Source organism: Ailuropoda melanoleuca, chromosome 2, assembly GCF_002007445.2.
Source record: "Ailuropoda melanoleuca isolate Jingjing chromosome 2, ASM200744v2, whole genome shotgun sequence".
Classification (NCBI taxonomy): Eukaryota; Metazoa; Chordata; class Mammalia; order Carnivora; family Ursidae; genus Ailuropoda; species Ailuropoda melanoleuca.
This window is the reverse complement of record NC_048219.1, coordinates 33,180,700-33,204,809: the sequence shown is the minus strand read 5'-3', so window position 1 is coordinate 33,204,809 and position 24,110 is coordinate 33,180,700. Positions and strand designations below refer to the sequence as shown.

The following is a 24,110-nucleotide window of genomic DNA, read 5'->3' as shown; positions in this document are numbered from 1 at the left end:
AGCTGTTACAGGATTAAATGAAATGGATGTGTGGAGCTGCCGGTACCTGCCTGGTATATAATCACGATAATGTTAATAATAGCAATAAAAACTGAAGCTCACAGAGGCACAGGCCCAAGGTCACACAGCATCTGGTCTACTCACACTCTCCCTTTTGAAACTTCTGTTTTCATCCATGACTCTAGCACTCAGGCAGTTCCCATGGTTAAAAATCACAGAGTGCTCTTTGACCGGTCCTTCTCCCTCGTGGCCCTCCCCCTGATGAGGACATGTGCAAGTGTTCCGTGATGTGTGTGTCTGTCTCCTGAGGCTCCTGCCCTTATTTCTGCCCCCTCTGCCTCTCTTCTGGGCTAGCTCAATAACCTTTTCAAGAATGGAGGCCAGCCCAGTGTCCAGTACTTCCTATGTACTCAATAAACGTTGAATGAATGCTGTCATGCTCTCTCCACTTTACTTCTTAATCTACACCTTGCCCCAAATTCTCTAATCCTGAGATAACTCTGAAGGCCTTGCCATGCATATACAGAGCCTCTCTGAGCAGCCCCAGTGTCATCCCACGGGCTCCGGTGACTAAGGACCCTCATTGTTTCCTCCTGTGTCCTTCAAAATTCTCATCCTGAGTCTTTGTTCATTCTATTCCCTGTGCTTGGAATGCCCTTCCCTTCCCTTCCAGACCCACTTGGTAAATTTCTAGTCATCTTTCAAAACACTGTTCACTCCACAAATATGTATTGAGTGCCCATGATGTGTCCAGGCACTGTTCTAGACTCTGAGGCTACATCCAGCAACAAAATAGAAGTCCCTGACCATAGGACACCTCTAGTCTCCAGACAGTCTAGCAGTGGAAGCATCTAACTTGGTTAGAGATGGAGTGTGGGGGGGTGTCCCCGCAGCTCCAGGAATCCCCTCCAAGATCCCTCTTACCAAATCCTCCCTCCATTCTCAGATGCCACCAAGCTCCTTCCTGGTGCCCCTCTGTACTAGGATACTGATCATAAGGGTCTAGTTACATGTCTGTCTGTCAGCGATGGCCAGGACTGTGGTTTCTACATCATGGCATCTGAAGTTTGTTCGCTAGCTGGAAGAAAGGAAAGGAAAGGTTCCCAAGCAGTGGAACAGCAGGTTGCAGACAGGCAGTGGGGCAGGAGGAGGCAAGGAGGCCGCAGACCCTGCTGTAGACAGACTGAATTTACCCTTTCCACAAGCCCACAAAGCTCACCCCAACCCTGGATGCTGCTGCAGCTCTTGAAGTGACCTCAAGCCTGCACTGGAAGTTTTCCACCCTACTAGACTGGATGTTTCGCATCGGGAGAGCTTCTGAGTCTCCCAGCCATCCTGATGGCTTTAGGCACACACTTCCTGGTCACCCTGGGGAAAGCGTCAGCCTCAACTGCAAAGCTGAGACCACTGAGGAGGAGGGCATGGGAGGACAAGATGAGAATTAGCCCTTGGCCTTTCACAAGTGAAAGATCTCGGGGCGCCTGGGTGGCACAGCGGTTAAGCGTCTGCCTTCGGCTGGGCATGATCCCGGTGTTGTGGGATCGAGCCCCACATCAGGCTCCTCCGCTGTGAGCCTGCTTCTTCCTCTCCCACTCCCCCTGTTTGGGTTCCCTCTCTCGCTGGCTGTCTCTATCTCTGTCGAATAAATTAATAAAATCTTAAAAACAAAAAAAAAGTGAAAGATCTCTTTTCCGCCACTGCCTCCCCACAGTGGTGTTATCAACCCCCTTTTCAGTTGAAACACTAGAGGTCAGGGATTAAGTAATGTGCCAGTAGTTGCCAGCTGGTGGTAGAGCCCAGTTGCACATTCAGGTCATCTGGCTGCAGAGACCACTCACTTACCTAATTTCAATCCAAGTTTCAGGGCTCCACCAGGGTTTCCCACCCTCAGCAGTGCTGACATTTGGGCTGGCTGTTCTGGGCATCGTAGGGTGTTTAACACCATCCCCGGCCTCTACCCACCAGATGCCAGAAATCACCTCCTTCCTTCCATACACACACCAGTTATGACAACCAAAAACGTCTCCGAACATTGTTCAATGTTGCCTGGGGCAAAAATCTCCCCACTGGTCTGCTCCTAACTGGATGATGTGGACAAGATTCACGGCCTTAGCTACCACTGACCTCCCATATAAAACAATCTGGCTGAGCGGTCTCCGAGGACTCAGTGACTCAATGAGGGGAAATTAGCAATTTGATTTATATGTATTTTAATCATTAATCTATGTATATTTAATTTTATCCAAGATCCAAGAAGTTGGTCTTCACCAGTGTTTGCTATTTATATTGCTGGTAGAACACAGCTATGTTTCTAAATAAATATGATGAGTGAGGACAAGTCTAATATTACTTACAGAGAAAGGAGCAATCAGGAAAGTTTGGAGACCACTCTGCTAAATGGTCCCAAGGTTTGTGTCAGGCGCCTATTCTAAGTTCTATGAGAATAAAAGAGAGCCTCCTGCAATACTGTGATGTCCGGGGCACTATTCCTTTCTGGGCTTCAGTTTCCCTAACAGTTAAATGGAGAGAGGAAAGAACATACCTGATAAGGGTGTTGCATGGAGCAAAACAATAATGCATGCACAGTGCTTAGCACAGTATGGACCCATACTCAGAAATGTGATCTTCACATACAGATAAGAAAAATAAGCTTACAGAATCTTCCAAAATTCCCCTTGGGTCTTCAGATTCTGTGTGGTGAAGGCCAAATTCAAAACCCCAGGGGTCTCACCCTAGTCCACCTCACTCCCCACCCCCCAGTACGTGGCTCCCGTGGAAACTCAGAACATTCCCAGTGCTTTCCTGCCCTGCCACACTGTGTCCCTAGTACCTGGCACACAGCAGCATCTGTCAAATTTCTCTTCAATTTGGTGGAATAAATAACTGGTTCCCAGTCCCATTTCATGCACATCTTTCTGTTCGCCTTAATTTCTACTTTCCTTGCGAATGCAAAATGCAAAGCCACTGCTACGAAGATAGACGCTCACTAAAATTGTTGAAGGAAGAAATAAATGCATGGATGAACAATGACCAAAGACACTTTCTGTTTCATGGATCAGGCCTCCATCTGATTTCCCAAAATTACAAAAGCGCTGAGGAAAAGGTACTCTTGTAGCACCCTAGAATGTTCCTTCCAGGCTTGTATTACGGTTTATAATCATGTGATTGTCAGTCTCCGCCCCTTCCCCATAGATGACAATCTCCACAAAGTCAGGATGGGTCCTTTCTGCTCATTGTCCTATTCCTAGTGCCCTGTCCTTGTCTAGTACCCATGACTCGTATGCTGAGGGAACACCCCAGTCCATAAAGCAAGATATCATCCTAGCCTCTCCTGCCTTTTACGGCCAAGGCCCAGACGATAGAGATGACCTGGCCAGTCTCTCAGCCAGCCGCCTTCAGAAGCAGGTCTATTGTGACCCCCATTTCTTTCTCCCTCCCCTCCCTTAATCAGGAATCCTGAGGATGGTGGCCCCGCAGGTGCTCAGAATCCCAGGGGCGTCTCCAAGAGAGACGAGAGGAACCATCTCAATACTTCCCTGCAGGTGTCAGTGGAAGATGTATGGCCACGGGAGGAACCTGTCCTTCCAGACTGCACCAAGGCCAAGCTGGGAACTTGAACCAGCCCCCGCCTGCTGCCTATACCGGCTGCCGACTCAGTAGGTAATGACTGAAAAGTGCTTCACAAATGAACAGGCACCTCTGCGAGAGAAACCAGTGAGCACATGCCAGCTCTGGGCTCACCAAAACTACACAGCCTCTCTTCACCTGCCCACTCCTCCGTCATCCCTCCACTGGTACCACAACAGCGAGGAGCCGTCATCAGCCACACCATGCCTCTTACTGCTTGTGTGACTTAGAGCAGTGTCCTTAGAGTGCTCTGCCTCGGTACTCTTCATGTAAAACGGGCATAACAACAGGATTTATCTCCTGGGGTTGTTCTGAGAATTTGAAGTGAATATATGTAAAGGACTCAGAGCAGGGCCCGTCCTGCACACAGGGTCTCTACTGCTCTGTTCTAGGTGCTGAGAAGACACCTCCCTGCTTCTCTGCCCCTCTGCTCTGACCTCTTGTTAGGGTGGATGCATGTCTGTGCTCTTAGCAAACCCCTGCTCCTCACTAGGTAGCAGATCTCATCCCTTCTCACCTCCTCAGAGCCATTGTTCTAGCAATTCTCTTCTTTTTGGTCTGAATCATCAATTTTTGCCTCTAGGCTTAATGATTCTCATCAGCATGAAAACATGCTGGCGTTCGCTCTCTCTCTCTCTCTCTCTCTCTCTCTCTCTCACACACACACACACACACACACACACACACACACACACACTTCTCTTGAGCCCACATCCTCCCCCAGCTTCCACCTTGCATCTTTGCTCCTCTTTGTAGCAAAGCTCCTCAAAAGAGCTGAAGACACGCCCCACCTCCAAATCCTTGCCTCCCCCCTGCCCTGGGAGTCACTCGAGTCGGGCTTGCACCCCAGCCCTCCTCCAACAGTGCTCTTGCCAAAGTCAACAGTGAGCCCTCACCATCAATGCAATGACCGAGCGCCAGTGTGGATCTTAATGAGCCAGGCAGTGGCATCACACACCACCTCCTCCTTCGTGACGCTCTCTCTCAGCTCTTGCCTTTTAGGACCAACAGCCTTTTGCTTCTCCTCCTAACTTGGTGGCTTCTCCCCAGTTTCCTTTGCTGGTTCTTCCCTGCCTTCCTACCTCCCCAAACACAACACAGGAGGCCCAGGGCTCAGTGCTTGGACCTTTTCTCTGTGATCTCCTGCAGCCTCCTGGGTTCAAATATTGTCTGTGCACTGTACACTGTGGGCTCCCCAGGGTCTGTCTCCAGCCCGCCTCTCCTGCTCCACACCTCCACAGGGACATGGCCTCTTGCATCAAACATGTTCACCATCAGTCCTACTTCAGCAAACGCCCCCGAACTGCTTCTCCTTCCATCTTTCCATCTCCGTTAAGGACAGTTCCATCTTTCCATTTGCTTAGGTCCAAAATCCTTAGAATCATTCTTAGCTCTTCTCTCCCATTCATGCTGCCTTCCAGTCCATCAGCAAAGATTGCTGGTTCTCCCCTCAAAAGATGGTCAGGGTCCAACCATGTCTTAGCACCCCTGCCACCCCAGTCTGATGCCACCACCTCACCTGGATTGCCACTGAGTCTTTATCAAGGATCCTTCTGCTGCCACCCTCGTCCTCCTTTGCTGTTTCCGGCACAGTCCCCTGAGAAATCCTGTTAAAACAGGAGGCAGATCATGTCACTCCTCTGCTCCCATAACAATCAGAATAAAAGCCAGAGTCAGCATAATAGCCCCTAAGGTCATGTAGGACCTATCTCCTTCGCTGGCACCCCGCAGCTCCCCGTTTCCCTGCTCCCCTCCCATTCCATGCCCCCCACTCTGCTCCTTGCTGCTTCTGTGGCCCACCTGGGCCTAGTGTGCTCCCCTCTGGGGGCTGTGCATGGGCTCACTGGCTGCCCCTTCCCACCCTTGCTCCAGGCCACCTTCTCAGTGAGCCCCTACCTGGCCCCCCATGTCACTGTGTACAGCCCTTACCCCAACACGCTCTCTGCCCTGCTCTGCCTGAATATTCTCTCTGGCTCCCCGCCTTCCTGACACATGGGGTGCTTCCCTCATTTGCTTCCCTGGCAGCCCACTGGAATGTGAGCTCCATGCCAGCGGGGGGTTAGGACAGTTTTGTTCACTGCCCGCCACACACAGTCAGCGTGCAGTCAATGTTTAATAAGTGGATGGATTTTCTATTGGCTTTGTCTTCCTCTGTTCATTGTGAGGGAAGGAGCTGCCTCTTCTGCATGCATGCATCCCCCCTGGTGCCCAGCGGAGACCCTCGCTACAGCCTCTCATGAGGGCTTCTCAGAAGAATGGACAATGAAGTAAATAGACCTGTGAAGAATTCTGTCGTAGCAGAGGTTGCACTGGGCAGCATCACCCGTGTTCTTCAGAAGCCAGCATCCTTGTCAATGTACCTCTTGGGGACTGCCTTCTAAGTCAGGCCATGTATGGGGGCTCTGACTTTGGAAGATATGGCCTCCACTCTTCTCCCACCTGGGGGCTGCTTGCTCACAATCCCAGGCCCTGCTGTCTTTCCATGTCCACCTAGATGCCTCCCCCACCTCCATGAGGCCCTTCCTGACAGCCTGGCCCACCAGGCTCTCTCTGCCTCTCAGTAACCTTTCCACCCCCAGCCTCACCCTGCCAGGTGCCCCATGAGTCAACAGGAGGACTCTGTCTCTCACACCTCCAGATAGGGGTGGAGGCCATTCCCTGGGTGAGGAGTGTCCTATGTCTCCAGAAGTCTCTCTCGGTTTCTGCCCATGGGCAGAGTGAGACCACCCCTAACCAGGGCTGCATCACGATGGATGGGGTTGGGAGTACCTGGAACTTCTCTTCTGAGGGCTTCTGTTTCCTCAAGGGAGGCAGGAAGCCAGCTCTTCAGCTGAGAGTGATGATGGGGAAGGAGGTGCGGCGTTTGCAGGCTAGAGGAGAAAGTTTGAAGCAGCTGAGAACGGGAGAGTGACTGAAGAGAACTAGAGCAGCTTGCCAGGCAGTAATTAGCATGTCTGGATGTTTTTCTCAGGCCAGGGTTAACACACAGGTGCAGCAGCACAGTAGGTGAGAGCCACCTTTGACCAGAATTGGGGTTTTGCCCAACCGTGTAATGAGTCAAGGGGGAACAAGAGAAATTGTATGTCAGGGAGTGACTATAATGAAAATGATAATATGAGAGGCGAGAGTGTGTCCTAAGGACACCCAGTGGCCCAAAGGCCTAGGTTTGCTGGGAAAACTCTGACAACAGATTTGAAACTGGGACTGTCCCAGAACGCCTTTTCCAGAAAGTTTCCTGACCTACGCGTTTCCAGCGCGGGGTGGGTCGCTGTCTCCCATCTGCTCCCACAGCACCCTCTGCTCACCTGCACTGTATTTTAGTGCTTGACTTACCTGTCTATCCTCCTGCTGGACTATGAGCACTTGGAGGAAGGAAGCCAGTCTCATATTTCTTTGAATCCCAGCGCCAGACCCAAGGAAAAGCTCACGATGCAATCGCTGACTGACTGAATCATTTATTTGATAGAACCCAGACCGTGTTCTGTATAGTAATAAATCCTCATGTTGTATAGTAATTTGCAGTTTATAAAGCAATTTCATATCCATGATCTCCTTTCAATAGGACAACCACCCTCCAAGAGAGCAGCTTAGTCATTCATTCACTCATTCATTCATTCTGCTAAGTAAGAGCACTGACTCTGTGCCAGGTACTGTCTTAGGCACCGGAAGACAGAAATGGAACAGATGGAAACCCCTGCCTTCGTGGTGCTTCCACGCCTGCAGAAGGGACTACCTGATTTACACATGGGCAGAGCTGCAGTTAGCTCAGAGAGGCTAAGCAACCTGGCCAAGGTCACACAGCCCGCAGGTAAAAGAGTCCAGGTGAGGACACAGGACTGTCTGACTCCAAGTACAAGGAATGCATTTTCTACCACACCACAGTTACTTCACGGGATCGTGGACTTATCCGTGAGATGTCTTCCCCTCCCCCCCCGCCCCACCAGCCCCGCCAATTTAACAACAAATAAAAGGAGACTTGGCAGAAATCCACACCCTGGGACTACCTTGGAACTCCTTCCCTTGTCTGGTGTATGTGTTTAACAAAGATGTGAGAAATACCTGCCAGGTCTCTTCTTGCCAGAGCCAACGACAGAAGCCACACCGCACTGTGAACACAGCGTCTGCTTGTGTGCAAACCCGCAGGCATTTTTAGCAACTTTGGGGAACATAAAGAAAGCTGTTGGTTTTGTTTGCACATATTTTTCGCCTCTGCAAAAGGCTTCTCACCAAGCAGCAGCCTAGGAGCTGCCTTTTATTTGATCTTAAGACATGCAATGTCTTTATAGCTCACTAGCTGAGCTACCGTTGAAAATGATTTCACCTGCTCTTGGTTCCCTCACTTGGAAAATGGGTCTGGTAATAGAGGTGGTGGTGTGGACTGAAAATGTTAGCCTTTCTGGAAAGCGTTATGCCCGGGGGTGGGGGCGAGACTGGGGGTGAGTGCAGTGGAGGCAGCCTGGGGAGGAGAAAGCTTCATCAGAAGCTGAAGCACCTGGACAGGACAGGAATCCCAGCTCTACCACTTGGAGACCCAGAACCTTTGATGAGTAACTCAGCCCCCTCTCCCCCCAGTTCCTCCCCCTCAGTCTCCCTCAACAGTTTCCCAAAGGATTGCACTGAGTGTTATAAACAATGCATATAGTGTCCAGCACTGAGCCTGTGTGTGAGAATTGTTCAGTAAATGGCTGTGTTTATTATTATGATTATTAGCATCATCATTACTGGTACTAATATTTGGGTGGTTGGGTCAACAACGATTTTAGGAATTTTAGACTGCAAACCTTGAGGCAAGGATTATGTTTTATGTATCTTTGTATACCCAATGCCCAAAACTCGAGCCAGCAGTTAGCAGCTGCTAGTAAAAGTTTGCAGAACTGGAGTAGATGAAGGAAGAAACAGCCAAACCCCTAAGTGTGGTTAGCTCAGGCTTGGGCAAGAACAGGTATTCACTCCACACTTGCTGTGAGGCAAACCTCAGTCTTCATGTGTGTTCACTCATCCAAACTTACAAGACAGGGATTATTGTCAACCACACTTTAAAAATTAGGAAACTGACCCCCATGGTCAAACGACTTGCCCAGGTTCACTCAGCCAGGGGATGGCAGAGCAAGGACCAGAACCCAAGGGCATCTCACTCCTAAGCCCACACTCTTACCCACTGCCCTGCACTGCCAGGAAGAGTTCTGCCTTGAGGTTTCCCCTGCTCTGATCTTGTTGAGTTCCTGGCCATCTGGTTGTTTCTGATGTTCCCGGCAGGAAGAGTAAATCTCTCTATATAAGTCTAAGTCAATGATTTATGTGGCCAGCCTGTGTTGTTGCTTCCAGGTGTTTGCTGTGTTGCAGTGTTCCCCCCATCATGGCAGGCACTGTCATTGCAGAGGGAGATCATCACCCATCTATGGTCATCCTGTCCTTGGCAGTGCCCAGCCACTCCGGAAGCAGATGTCACCCTCTGCCAGGAGGCACAGGGGTTCCTACTCATGCCCCTCTCCTGGGAAACATGTGCTGGGTCCCAGAGCTGAAGGCGAGAAGAGGTAGAGACCCTGCCAATGGGCCGGAGGCTAGCAGTAGGGAATGAGGAGGGGCCAAATTGCCCCCCCCCAACTCATCAGGTGCTTCTGTTAGGGCAGCACAGTGGATACTCCCGACAGCCTGCTGTATAGTCTGGACCTAACATAGAGTCATGGCCCCTCGGTCCAGAGAGTGGGGAGGCTTACCCAAGGTCACACAGTCATCAACAGGGGAGCCAGAACTGCCACCGACCTTGTTCCCAGACCTGTGATCTCTATACAGTGGGAAGTCAGGGGATGGAGATCAAATCCCAAAGGAGCTGTGTAAAGGACTCTCTCTGTTGTGTCTTTGAGCGGCACAGTAACATAGCAGGTCAGAGTTCCATCTCTAAAGTGAGAGGGACCTAAGTCTGAATTCCAGCCCCGCTGCTAGCCTACTAACCATGGACTAGCCGTGGAACCTCTGGGGACTCCCAAGTGGAGGAATCGGTACCCCTCCCTCGCAGGCAGCCTTCAGAAGACAAGGATACAGTGCATAGAAAGTCCTGCGCCCACTTCTTGTCAAACGATACCTTTGTTTCTTCCTTGGTTCTCCAGAACTTTCTGGGTGTTAAAATGGTTGCTTTACTTACAATATGTCATTCAATGCTCTAAAGTAGGAATTAAGATCCCCAGTAAGCAGACAAGAGAGCACAATGTCAGAAATTTTAAGTGACTTGTCCAGGGGACCCTGACTCTCTGACCCCAGAGTCTTTGTTTTCTGTACTAGTTCAGAGATACATTTGGTTTCGTCTGGTTTTTGTTTTAATCCAAGAGTGGTGTAGCTGAACTAACATTGCCTTGTATATTGTGGCATTGAATATGCATATCTGAGATTCCTATTATCCTTATGAACAGCCACCATTCTTTTAGAAGAACAAGATTTCTTCAACATGTTTTCTCTTAGTACCTGTCTCAGAATCACCAGGCGGTCTCATCAAAAATGCAGATCCCAAGGGCCAAGCCCCAGAGCCCCCGGACCAGAATTGCTAGGTGTGGGGCTGTTTACCAAGCTCCCTGGCTGATTCTAAACCACACTCAAGGTTGAGAACCACTGCCTTTGGGAGGCAATTATGCAATAAGCACTGGTTGAATGGAAGAGGGAAGACAGTTTTCCAAAAGCTAAAGTCGAACCTATGTCAAGCTTGAAAACTTGTGCACCGGGATCAGGGTACGACCATTGGAGAGAGGCACACCCTGGGCTGGGGCAGACCCGGTGGCCCCCAGATGCCCTGGCTGTGGTGCCAACAGGGAATTCAAGCCTGGAGGGGTCGATGCCACTCTAGGTGGTCAGGCTACCTGCCAGGGGTATTCCCAGCTGTAGGAAAAGCAGCCTCCCAGCAAGTCTCCCTGCACCAAGTAGAAAGGCCTAAGGATGAAGGAAGCAGGGACCATACCTGGCCTTCTGGGAAACTGGCTGAAGAACAAGGCAGGAGCACAGATATAACGCAAGTTCTCCTCCATGAGACACAAGTGCAGCCTAAACATCTAGAGCATAAGGTCAGAGGGGAGCAGGAACAGGGAGAACTTGATGCAAACCTATGAACAGAAGCCCAAAGCATACAGCCAGGACGGCATCCAGAAGGGAAGCTGAGTGTCTCCTGCAGTGGCCGTGGAAGGCCCCTGGGGCGGGGAGTCAGGCACACAAATGCAATCTGCCCCCTCCATAAGTCACCCAGGCCAGCCATCCCTTCTAGGTTCTGCACTCGCTCGAAGCGATAGGATATGCCTTAATACTGAATATATGTTAAGTGATGGTTCCTGCCATGAGCAGTGTGACCTCAGTCCAGCCCCTTCGTGACACTGGGTATCCCATCTTCCTCTGCTCCATGGGGGACCACACTTGATGACTCCAAGGCCCCCACCAGCTCCTGCATCCACCTACCAGGGTATCTGTGGAAATTAGCGACTCTATTCATGAACGTGCCAGACCTCCCCTGTTCTTTGCATCCATTATCTTGCTAGTTTCGGTCTGATTGGCATAGGCCCATCTTCCTTCTAAGCCCTAGCACGAGCAGGAGACAAGGCCCCGGGCGATTTCCAACCAGGGTATCTCCCACTGACTAGTCTGACTTGCCCTGGTTTCGCCCCACGGGCAGCAGAGATACATGGGGGACTGCAGAGAATTATGCCAGGGGTGTGAGCATGCTTATGTTTCGTTAATACAGCAGCAACAGAAAAGAGGAAGAAAAAGAAGAGGAGGAGGAGAAGGAGGAGGAGCAAGAGGCACCCAGCACACAACTCTTCTTGGAGGGGTCCCCGAGTCCACGAGGAAAATAGGGGTGCTCTACTCAAGTGACAGACTAGAGGAGGTGGGTCACATGGGAGCTCTTGGCTAAAGGGGCAATTTATGAAATGACGGGGGCAAACTGGTCTGCTCGCTCAGAAAATGTGAGGAGGAGGCAGCAAAGTAACACCGCCAAATATTTCCAGGCTCGGCGGCAACAGGAGAAAGGGGCAGAGCTTTGCCTACGGTAGCAAAATTGACTGAAATCTTAGAAAGACTTTAAAAGACTATGGAACGGACCTCCTGATGCTCAGGGTGGCAACAGGAAGGTGGGAGGAAGTGGGGAGAGAATGGGCCCTTGAAACCACATGGCTCTGCTAAGTATGAGTCGTGGGTTTGAGGACGAAGTGGTAACCTCCCTGAGCTTTAGTTTCTCAAATGTAACTATGTTATCATGTAACTTATTAGAAAAATTAAGGTTCACTGTACCAGAGCTCATACATGCGAGGATACTGATTTAGGCATCTCTAAAATTGGGGTGTGTCTTGTGATCTAGCACATTTAAGAGTCTATGAAATTAATAGTAAGTCAAACTCATCACACAAAGTGAACAGTCAAAACTATGGACGACTATTATCTAGTAAGAGCCAGAAGATGCATTCTGTATCATGCCCTACAGTACAATTAAGGTTGTTAACCACAACGCCAGGACGGTCAGGTTGCTGGGGCATAGGAACCACTTCTCTTATTTGTTGTATACTGTTCGTGATCTGCTGGATGAATGGATATACCAAAGGGCACTGAGGTTCATTCAAACCCAAGATTCCAGATTCCTCAGACATTGTATCTGCTACCATAACTCTACCGTTGAAGAGTTCCCTATTCTTTGAATCCAAAATCAGGACATGTGATTTCTCATCATCACTGAATAAAATCCAGTCAGTGTCTGGCTGGAATCAAATAATCTGTGGAAGCCTAGAACCATCCAGAACAACTCAAAGTTCTCGGAACCATATTGCTTCTCACCACTGGCTTTTTTGCATGTGCTCTTCCTTCCGTCTTCCTCCTTCCCTCCTTTTTTCCTTCCTCTGTGCTGGGGGCATTGGATGCAGCAGGGGCAAATGGATGGGGTTCCTGCCCACAGATTACCGAGAGCCTGGCAGCAAAGACAGTTAAACAGGTAATAACAAGTAGCGACAGAAAATGCAAGGCATGCTGAGATCAGGAGAACGGCTCTCCTCACACTGGCTGCCTGACAAAACCCTACTCCTTTCTGGCGACAGAGCTCTGCACACCCTCCTCTGTAAAGCTGTCCTGGGCCCTTCACTTGGGCTGACTTCCCCATCGACGGACTAAGCCCGTGGTGGCACCTTTCACTCTGGTCTCTGGACCTCCGACACTGCTTCTAGACTGCGAACTCCTGGGGCACGAATGTGTCTTTTCACAGCTTTGTTCCTAGCATGATGGCATGAGCATAGTAGGGGTTCCAGAAATGTTTGCTGACTGGAGAGCCATTAATAAAGGATTTCTTTTGTGTTTGGTGGGTTTCTCCATATGAAAAGTTCTACAAAAGATATAAATAGCCAACTGCATTAGCTGCTTTCCTCTGAGCCTCAGTATGTCTCTTTAAATTGAAGGAATTGAATTTACCAGTGCTTTTCTCCCTCCTTCCCTCCCTCCCTCCTTCCCTTCCTTCCCTCCCTCCCTCCCGCCCGCCCTCTCTCCCTTCCTTCCTTTGCTTCCTTCCCTTTCTTTCCTTTTTTAATAATTTCCCTTTTCCCCCTCTCTCTCTTTTCCAGTAGTAGAACACTTTCTTCAAGTGAATCTTACTCAGAAGCCCAGTATGTAAGGCAAACAAAGTCTGAGCTTCTCTGAAAGGAGAGGTAGGACCCGAACATCCAAAATTCACCTCTGCTTTCCTTTCCCTGAGAAGAGTGAAGTCCCTCTTAGCTCTAACGCTGCATCAGACTGTAACTTACTGCATCGTGAATAGCTAGATTCACCAAGACCAGAGAGTACCACCCAAAGACAATGCTAATATGTATTGAGCGCCAAATACATGCCAGGGCAGCAAGGCCCTTTTAAAAAATTACCTCATTTCCTCTCTTTTTTCCCTTGCCATCCCTTTCTCTTTGCCCCAAATTCCGCATTTTCAAGTTAAAAATAATCTTATATTGTCGTTAGCCGCCTTAAATACTTTTGGAGAATGAGCTAGAGATATAAATAGATATAAATACAAAACACCGTGTTAGTTTAATCCTCACAACAAACCTGTGGGGTAGGTTTTAGCAGTTCTGTTTCATAACTGAGATCAGCAGGGTGCAGAGAGGAAGCGAAGTTGCCCAAGATCGTTCCGGGAACTCAGGGAGCGCGATCCCATTTCCCACCTCGTGGGTGCTTCCCACGCCTTAGCACCACCCTCACTAAGAGGCGTGCCCTTGCTAATTTATTTAATCCCCACAAAACCTTGCAAGATGGATACTGTTGCTACAGCTATGGTACAGATGAGAACCCAGAGGATTAGAGGTGAAGTCGCTCGTCCAGGGCCACATAGTCAACTAAAACCAAGCCAGGTCTTGAACCAAGCCTGGGCTGGTAACCATCCAAAGCCTGCTCCTTACTTTGCTCCTCCTCTTGAAGGTTCTCTCTCTGCCCTCCTGGGGAGAGGGTGGCGGGCAGGAATCCAGGGAGAATGCAGAAATGTCAGGGACCGCACAGCACACTGCAGAAGCCCAGACCAGGATCCTTAAGCAAACCACACTGCCTGGGGGCAAGATTTGGCTGTGTGACCTTTGACAAGTAATTTAACCTCTCTGTGTCTCCCTGTTCTCAGGCACAAAATGGTGATTATAATCCTAACAATCTCAGAGGTATTGTAAGGCGGGGAAACTCGTGGAACAGTACCTAGCATAGGATAACTACTCAGTAATTGCTAGGTCTTATGACGTGTATCTGAAAGGCCCAGCATGAATAGCAGCTCTCTCATTATGTCATTACAGCGTTGGTAAGACAGACTCTTTATGTCATGGGGGGTCGCACACATCGTGGAACTTGTGAGCACAAAGAAGCTAGAACTGGCAATGGAGCTGACTCGAGGAGGAATCCTGAGCCTGTTCCTTCCCTCCCAGGCTGACGGCTTTTGGTGCCTCACAACAGAAGCTTATTCGAATTGACAAACAGTCCTGAGCACCTACAAGGTGCGGGGCCCTGCTTGAGACTCCAGGGGTAGAGAAATTGTGGCACAGGGGCTCTCTGCCCTGTCGCGTGTGGGGGGAAGATATTCACAATATAGTATTTATCATTTACCATTCATACGTTTCCAGTGCAGTGGCCTTAAATACATCACCATGTGGTGTGACCATGACGGCTATCTCTACCCAAACATTTTCCTCTCCACAACAAACTCTGTACCCATTAAAAAATGACTCACCCTTCCCCCTCTTCCCAGCCCCTGGTAACCTCTAGTCTACCTTCTGTCTTCACTATCTCCTTTTTTTTTTTTTTTTTAATTTTCTTGTGGTGAGTATACACCACCAAACTTACCATCTTAACCATTTATAAGTACACAGCTCAGGGACATTAAGCACATTCCCACTGTTGGACAGCCATCCCCACCATCCATGTCCAGAGCTTTTTCACTTTTCTAAGCTGAGACTCTATACCCATTAAACACAAAGTCCCCATCCCTCCAGCCCTCCGGCCCCTGGCAACCACCGTTTCTACTTTGTTTCTATGAATGTGACTACTCTAGGGACCTCATTCTCCTATCAGTGGAATCATACAACATCTGTCTTTTTGGGACTGGCTCATTCCACTTAGCATCACTTCCTCGAGTGTCATCCATGTTGGAGCACATGTCAGAATTTCTTTGCTCTCTGAAGCTGGGTAATATTCCATTGTACGTACGTACAACACTGGTTTATTCACCCACCCATCGATGGGCACGGAGTGCTTCTAGCTTTTGGCTGTTGTGAATGATACAGCTTTAAACATGAGTGTGTGGTTCTCCCTGCCTTTGAGCTACTTGTGGTCTGATGTGGGGGGTGACACGTATATTCACCTGCAGGTTGCCCTGGATCAGCCCTCTGTCTCCTCATCTGTGAAATGGGAATAATGCTCCTCAGTGTGGGAATTAAATGAGATGATGACTCTGGGCAGTGCCGGCCCACTGTAAACACTTGAGAACTGTTAGCTGCTGCTGCTATCAGGGGGAAGTGTCTAGAGAAGAAGGGACTGGAAAGCATGGTGGCCGCGGGGCTCTCTCACACCGGCCCATTGGGCAACTCTCACAAACATCCTGGCAAGTAGGCCCAAAGATCTCAGCTTTCCAGATGACGAAGCAGACTCAGAGAGGTTATGAACAGCATGTGTGGATCTAGAATGCGCCTCAAGCCTTCCTACCTGAATCTGGTAAAAGTTCAGGGGAAGGCAAGAGCAGCAAACCAAAGCTCCCTCAATGTCTGCAGAGCGGGCCTGGGAGAAGGCAACAAGACACTTGTCTCAGGTGGCCTTAGCCTGAGGGGGAAGAGCCAGGGAGGCAGAAGGGAGGAGAGCTGTTGGCAGACACAGAAGGCAGGGTCAGAGCAAAAGCCAAGAGGTGGGAGATATCATGCCTCCAGAAATGGGAGGAAGCCCGTCTACAGGGAGCCGAAGGTGTGGTGCTAGGGAGGGCGGGTCGGGTCAGGGAGGGCATGCGAGGTGGCCCAGCCCAGTCCGGTTCCAGGGCTGGGAGGGCTTGGGTGCGCTGCCCACAGTGGTGTTTCAGGACATCAGTCATACCGATAGGACAGGGACACCTGCTTCCTAACAGATCCCTACCTTCAAACTACAGACAATGTTTAAAAAAAAATGATGTGTGTTTTACCAATATCATGTGCATAGTACAAAAAGTCAGATAGTTCTAAAAGGCTCATTCCCTAACCCCATTCCCCGCCACACTCAAATCTTACTGCCCAGACGCAGCCACTGACGGATATTTAACTCCATATTTCTAAATAATGTGTTGAAGCATCTCTTTCTTTGTTTTCTGTCTGACAATGACCCTGTGGACCTGCCACAATGGGGGAGGAGGATGGAGTTCCTCCTGCAGAGCCACCTCCCCTCCCCCAGCTTCCCAACCTAGTTCCGGCGTAATTTCTGGTTAGATTGAGTGTTTATAGTAATGTGACCATGGAAATGACAGCTGAACCGTATCACATTTTTTCTACAACTTATTCTTTTTGCAGAAATTAAACCAGTTTTTAAACCAATTTGCTTCATTTTCTAAGTACACTAATCCATCTCTGTGAGCATGTAAGTCCCTCTCAGAAGCTACAAGCACAACAGGGAATCCATCCATCTGTCCATCTTCCTTCCAGAGCCATCAGTGCTCCTGATCTAATCTGCACACCTGTCTTCTGCTGGGTGAAGTGTTGCGCTGTGGCCAGCTGTGTTTTAATGGGGCCCCTGATACCAGCCACACAGGTCCGATCATTTGGCCCAATTGTCATTCATCTGTAGATTTTATTCAGAAAATACCTACTGAGAGCTTTCTAGATCCCAAGGAGGTCAAATGCCAGAGACCAGCAATGCAGAATGAATAGATGTGGCCCCTACCTTCAAAAGTGTCTGAACCCTAGGGCAGACACAAGTTAGTGCTGGGCCAAACGGGGGCTCTGGGAGTTATGAGGGGCCAGAGGAGAAGCCCCAGGGCAGCCTTTGGAAGGGCCAGTGTGGAAGGCTGCCTGGAGGAGGTGAGGCTGAATGAGTCTCAGCTTGTTGGGAGGAGTTTTCTAAGAGTTCTGGGAAGGCCATTTCAGGTAGAGAGCATCATGTGCACAGTCACAGGGGCATGAGAAAGCATGACTTGTTCTGAGAATTTCAAGTAAGTAATCAGCCATGATCATGTGGGAGGGCTCTAGTCAAGGGGAGGCTGCGTCTCACGTACCAGGCCAAGGGACCAGAGGGACATGGGGAGCCACAGAAGGGTCTATAAGAGAGAAGACATGATTGGGTCTGTATTTTTTAAAAGACAAGATGGCAGGGTGCCTGGGTGGCTCAGTTGGCTAGGCATCCAACTCTTGGTTTCAGCTCAGGTCATGATCCCAGGGTTGTGAGATCAAGTCCTGTGTCCAGCTCTGCACTGAGTATGGAGCTTACTTAAGATTCTCTCTCTCTCTCTCTCCCTCCCTCTGCTGATACACCCCACCCCGGCTCATGCACACTCTCTCTCTTTCTATAAAATAAAATAAAATAAAATAAAATAAAATAAAATAAAATAAAATAAAATAAAATAAAATAAAATAAAATACAAAACAAGACAGCTTCAGGGTATCAGAGAGATTAGAGAGAAAGATGGGCAAGCGAGGGGGACTCTGAGGTCTGGCAAAGGAGGAGGAGCATCTGAATTAACACTGGCACTGGGGGTGAATGAATGGTAGGCTCATGAAACCCTACAGAAACCAAAGAGCTTGGTCTTGGGGTCACAGGCAGTGGGAGAAGGCTGACCTATAATTCCCAGGTGTCTGCCTCCTGGGAAACTGGAAGGTACTCTGGACTGGGAAGAAGGGCATTGCCCTCTTGAGATATTTGGTGAGCCAGAAGTGCTGGGAAGATGGATGCCTACGGACTGAGGGAGCAGGGCCAGGGCCTGGGGCTTTCAGAAATTAGAAGGCAGAGGTAAGATCTAGAGGCCATGGGGTCAGAAGGGCTGGTAGAGTCCAGCCGGTGAAAGCATGAGCTCGGGACTCAGACAGCCCTTGGTTTAAAGGCCAGCTCAGCCACCTGCTCACTGAAACTCTGTTTCCCCATCTGCAAAATGGGGACCAAAGTCCTCCCTACTTCATGGGGTGGTGGTGAGGGTTCAACGTTTATCTGGGGGGAGGGGGCAAGGGCAGCTGTGAAAAGCAGGTGATACTTGAGCTGACCTCAGAAGAGGAGGAGGCAGACCTAGCTCCATGGGTGTGCGGCCAGTACAGTCGCACCTAGGCCCATACTCAGAAGAGCCCAGAACTTGGGTTTTACGCTCTGATTTGCCGTCTTGAAGTTCTTAACAATTTTTGAACAAGGGGCCCCACATTTTCATTTTGCCTGGAACCCCACAAATTAGGCAGTGGTGCTGTGCGTAGGAGACCAGCGGGCAGAGAAGAGGGGGTACTTTGGAAGGAAAGGGCCCTGAGAGTGCACAGGCTTGCTGGAACCGGAGGCTCAGCTTGCTCCAGAAACAGCTCCGGGCTCGGCGCTTCTAGCTGCAGAGCTGCGCATGGGGGAAAGCAGTAGATGCCCAGAGTGATCAGCAGTGCGAGGCCTGCATGCAGCATTAAGGGCTTGGATGTTATGTGCGTGCACATGGGAGCCTTGCCAACTGTGTGAGCCTGGAAGGGCAGAGGTGAATGCTAGCTCAGGGAGAGCACGGGCATGGTGGTGGTACACGGTGTGGGGACTACTGTGACCGGTACTTTCCAGATGAGGAAACAGCCCCCGAGAGGGGCAGAGCAGGGCTGCAACGGGACTTGTGTGGGTTCAAAGCCCTTGTGGTTTCATGGGCCCCTTTCTCCTATATAAATATAAACATAGATACACACATACATGTACACATGCACATACACGTTACGCTTTGCAATGGCAGGGGTATAAAGGCAAATACACAATACCGCATACTAAAGCATTTTCTTTGACCTGAAGTATGGGGCATCTGGGGTGTGTGCCTACTTAACTGAAGTCACCCTGGAGAGAAGCTACTCGGCCCTTCCAGCTCAGTGGGTGCTGCAGCCAAGACTGCCAGGTCACTCCAGAAGGGGCAGGTGCTTCTTTTTCTCTTCAAGGGGAATGCTGGCCAATCCCTAGGACCCTTTCAGTGGGGACCTGCTGTGCCTCCAAGGACTTTCCATCCCCATGTCCCACGGAGTGGGCTGATGGTTGTTTGGGTTTAGAGCCGGCTGGTGGGGCTGAATGACAGGCGAAGGAGAGAGAGTTGCAAACGTCCTGGGAGTTCAGGAAAAATCAAAGGTCTCCATGTCTGCAGATGTCTGCGACTTGATGCCTCCTGGCACGTACACTGTCAACCTTAGGGACCAACCTGCCCGCCTACCGCACCCAGACAGAGGTGGGGAGGCTGAGTCAGCAGCAGCTGCTGAGGATGCTGTCTGGAAAGGAGAAACGTCACCATCTGTTTGTCTGTCTGTCTGTCTGCCTGGGGTTGCAAAGAAGTCTGCCTGGAGGCAGAGGACGTACACGGGCCTTTCTTTGCGTGCCAGTTGCTCACGTAGCCCAGGAGAATAACAGAGGCTCAGAGGAGTATCCCCACGCCATCTCCTTCCTCAGGCTTTCTTCACAGGCTCCTCACTGGCCTTCTCTTTCTTTCCTCCGCATGCCCAGTTGGTGACAGGGTGCCTGGTTTGGGAGCTTCAGTCCAGTCCTCCCATGGCCCAGCTTTGACCCCCCCATGTACTTGGGTAGGCAGGCAAGAGACAGCACAGGGAGTGCTGATTTGGAAAGAAAAGGGGTCCAGCCTGGTTATCTCTTTAGACCTCAATCTTCTCTTCATCTTCAAATCACATTTGTCCAAGCTCCAGGCCTCTTCCTGCTAGGTATTTATGATGGATGGATGGATGGACGGATGGATGGAGTGAATGTTCAACCTTTTCCAGTCTTAGAAGCCACTCCTTCTGCCCTCCAATTTCTGTGGTCAAGAGCCCAACCCCAGAACCCAATTCCCTCTAAAACAAGAGGGAGATTGAAACTTGGAGATTTGGAGAAAAATGACTGAAAAAGTTCCAGCTGATTGCTTCTATTTTCCCTATGAAGGCCGAGGGTTTGTTGGGAAGATGAAGGATGAAGTTTAAAATCACTATTGTATGGCAGTTCAATTGGGGATTTTTAGACACATCACAAGGTAGTGCCATGGGCCCTGTGGTTTTTGGTGGTCAGAGTAATAGCTAATATTTCTAGAGCAATTATCACAGGGCAGGCACTGGGCCTGGTGCTCTCTACTCACATAAACTCCTTTCATCTTCACGCCCACCTGGGGGGCAGGTGCCTCAGTAAGGATGAGACACATCATACTGCAGGAATTTAAAACAAAAACAAAAACCATTCTAAGTGGTTTACAAACAGAAAAATGTATTTCTCACTCACGCTATCTGTCGAGTGTGGCTGGAGAAGAGGCATGGTAAGAATGAGAAGCCAGGAAGGTCTGAAAAGCTGGGAAGGAAAGGAGGGAGGGTCCAGAGCCTGGCACTCAGGAGGAGATCCAAGAGCCAGTATGAGGAGAGCTCTGGAGAGATGAGCAGGAGGGAGGGGTTGGAGAGTGGGACCCTGCAATTTGCCATTTCAGGGGTGGAGCAGTAGCCAGCTGAGATAAGAGCCAGGTGTGGCTCTGAGTGTGGGTGGCTGGAGTGGAGTAAAGTGGAACTGAGGTCAAAGGTTCTGGCAGATGGAGCCAGCGTCCATTCCTGGGGAAGAATGCGGATCTTTGGGAGGCTAGAACAAGCCACAGGTTAAGCATATTACAGCTTCTTGGGCTGTCAATTTTACCAGGAGATGAGGCTTAGAAGCTGTTTTTTAATAGTCAAACATGAAAATATAAGACCTCTAACAAAGGTGTGTGTGGAAGCCCACCTTCCTCTGCACTGGAAAGCTGGAGAAGCACCAGGTGGAAAAGAGCCACCGAAAATCATAGATGAACACAACTGGATGCAAACAACCAAGGACCAGAGGTCCATTAAAATTTCCATTCAGGGATGCCTGGGTGGCTCAGCTGTTAAGTGTCTGCCTTCAGCTCAGGTCATGACCCCAGAGTCCTGGGATTGAGGCCCGCATTGGGCTCCCTGCTCAGCAGGAAGCCTCCTTCTCCCTCTCACACTCCCCTCACTTGTGTTCCCTCTCTCACTGTCTCTCTCTGTCAAATAAATAAATAAAACCTTTAAAAAAAATTTCCATTCAATGAAAATCATAATATTTCACCGGTCATGAGACCTTGCTATATGCTACGCACTGTTCTAAACACTCCAGATGTATAGCTGCTTTGATGCTCTTGGGACACCCGACAGGGAGGGACGGTTTTTATGCCCACCTTACAGATGAGAAGCAGCACTTCACACAGCACTTGGCCAGAGTGGCAGGCCAGTGTGCATCAGAGGTGGGATTTGAATTCGGGCAAACTGGCTTTAGAGCCCATGCTCTTAAATGCTACACCAGTGGTTCTCCAACATGGATGAGCATCAGAACCCCTTGGGGGGCTTCTTTTTTTCTTTTTTTAAGATTTTATTTATTTATTTGACAGAGATAGAGACAGCCAGCGAGAGAGGGAACACAAGCAGGGGGAGTGGGAGAGGAAGAAGCAGGCTCATAGAGGAGGAGCCTGATGTGGGGCTTGATCCTATAATGCCAGGATCACACCCTGAGCCGAAGGCAGACGCCCAACCGCTGTGCCACCCAGGTGCCCCTCTTGGGGGGGCTTCTTAAAGCAAGGTGTTGGGCCTCTCCCCTAGAGGCTTGGGGTGGCCCGAGAATTTGCATTTCTGAGAAGTCCCCAGGTGCTCCTCAGGCCTCAGGTCCCTTCATCCTGCCTCACAAATAGACACACAGCAACTATTCAGTGTATAGTGGGGACAGTGTCTCCTTCCTAATGTGGTACCAAATGCCTGGTATGCTGTGTGTGTGTGTGTGTCTGTCTGTCTGTCTGTCTGTCTGTCACAGAGGGCAGAGGATTATGGCTTAGGTATCACTAGGGGACAAAAAAGAAATTGATCCTTTTTTTTTTTTTTTAAAGATTTTATTTACTCATTTGAGAGAGAGAGAGAGAGGCAGAGACAGCATAAGCAAGGAGAGAAGGAGAGGGAGAAGCAGATTCCCTGCTGAGCTGGGGCTCCAACCCAGGACCCTGAGATCATGACCTGAGCCAAAGACACACACTTAACTGAATGAGCCACCCAGGCACCCCTGACCCTGCTTCTTGCTCCTGAGGTATATGGAAAAACAAGCCAGCTCCACAGAGAGAAGAAGGGACAGGTTCTACTTAAGGTTTGGTGATAGGTACACAAAGCAGCCCGGCTTCAGGTAAAGTGTATTTGGTGCAATACAGGATCCAGAGGCAGAATGGGAGGTTGAGCAGAGAAGGCCGCAGAGACGGGCCAGAATGGGCGAGAGTGGGGTGTTGATGGCGAGTTGGTAAGGAAGACAGCAATTATCTGAAGATGGCCACACAGGAGAGAATCCAGATGGGTCATCACCGGAGGCCTTCCTGAAGTTGACCATCTGCCTTCCCCTTCTGGAAATTTCCCAGGGTCCAGCGATGACAAATAGTGAAGAGCTAATACCTGAATAGAATCTGAAGAACTTCTTCTCATGGAAAGGAGTGAGCCAAAATCAGGTGTCAGTTTCTGCCAAGCCAGCCTTTAAATCTTAAATTCAGACGTCACTGAAATCACCAGCTCTCTGCCCCCTGAAGAAAACCTTCTGCCCTTCTCATTCGCTGCCTTTGGGGAAGCATGTGGAGAGCCGTCGGCTCCCCAGCAGCTGGCTCTTCTGTAGTTTGGGGTCCAGCTTAATTAAGAGCTCCGCTGGCCGATTAGTCTCGGTCACCTCTGTAATTGGGCACCAGCTGTGTTTTCTCTTGACAAGGACTCCTTTATGGAGCTTCTAATGTAAATGCATTACATGAAAAAACATAACAGTTCCAGGGTTATATGATCATAAAACCAAGAACCCTTGTGTTCTATAGAAATAAAGAGTGCATCTCTCTCTGTGTTCCAGAAAATAATTTTTTGGAAAGTTGGGACGGAGGGTACCAAACGGCAAATTCTTCATTCATTTATGTTTGGATATGAACGCTGATGGTGGTTTTAAATGAAGTTTTGCATAATCACAGGTGTTGGTGCATAAAGACTCGGGAAGTTTCCTGGCAGAAACATGAGACTTGAGAAACTGAACCATGAATGGCTCCATTTATGAACAGCCACCAATGATTGACAGAATGACTATTAATAGCTAATATTAACTGAGCCCTTCATAGAGGCTCAACCCAATGCCAAGCACTTGGAAGGGATTGTCTTGCTTAAAGCTGGCAATGGCTTTGTGAGGTGGGTACAAATGTTCTCCCCATTTTTACAGATCAGGAAACTGAGGCCCAGAGAGGTGAAATAATTCATGTTCAAGGTCACATGGTTTACCACTAAGTAGCCAAAATGGAACTGAAACTCAAGTCTGTCTCATGCCAAAATTCCTTTCTGCCTCTCTCCAAGGAAACAATGCCATTAGCTGAAGTGCTCTGTTTGCAACAATTACAATATCAATGATGACCCTTCACATCTGTACAGAGTGTCACAGTGGCTAAGTTCTTTTATGCCGGCTGTCTCCTGCCATACATCACCCCTATGAGAGAATCAAAACAGTTGCTATCATCCCATTATCATACATCTGGGAAGGTAGGTGCTAAGGGGCTAGACTATCCACCCTAGGCACACATCAAGCAGCAAAGAACAGTCAGGCCTTCCTAATTCCTGGTCCTAATCCAGTGCTCATTCCACTACTCTCCACCCCATGTGCTGCTTCCAGCCATTCGATCCTTCATTTATATCCCCTCACTTATTTACACACATCTTGTATTTTTATTTTCTCTATCCTGATTACTTATGTTTATTTAGTTGCTGTCTGTCTCCCCTCCTTGGAATATAAGCTCCATGAAAGCCAGCCCTTGTCCTTGATGATGGTTATATACGATGAGGATG

General features: G+C 49.5%; 1 long non-coding RNA gene across 2 annotated transcripts in view; it reads right to left on the bottom strand.

Annotated features, from left to right (window-relative positions):
• The window catches only part of LOC109489303, a 146,230-nt gene that overhangs the window by 90,801 nt on the left and 31,319 nt on the right, over window positions 1–24,110 (bottom strand). For both annotated transcript variants that reach the window (XR_004623184.1, XR_004623185.1), the window contains exons 3-4: window positions 6,397–6,497; window positions 5,147–5,234 (exon numbers count right to left, since the gene is read on the bottom strand). This is a non-coding gene — a long non-coding RNA (uncharacterized LOC109489303). The remainder of the gene's footprint in view (window positions 1–5,146; window positions 5,235–6,396; window positions 6,498–24,110) is intronic.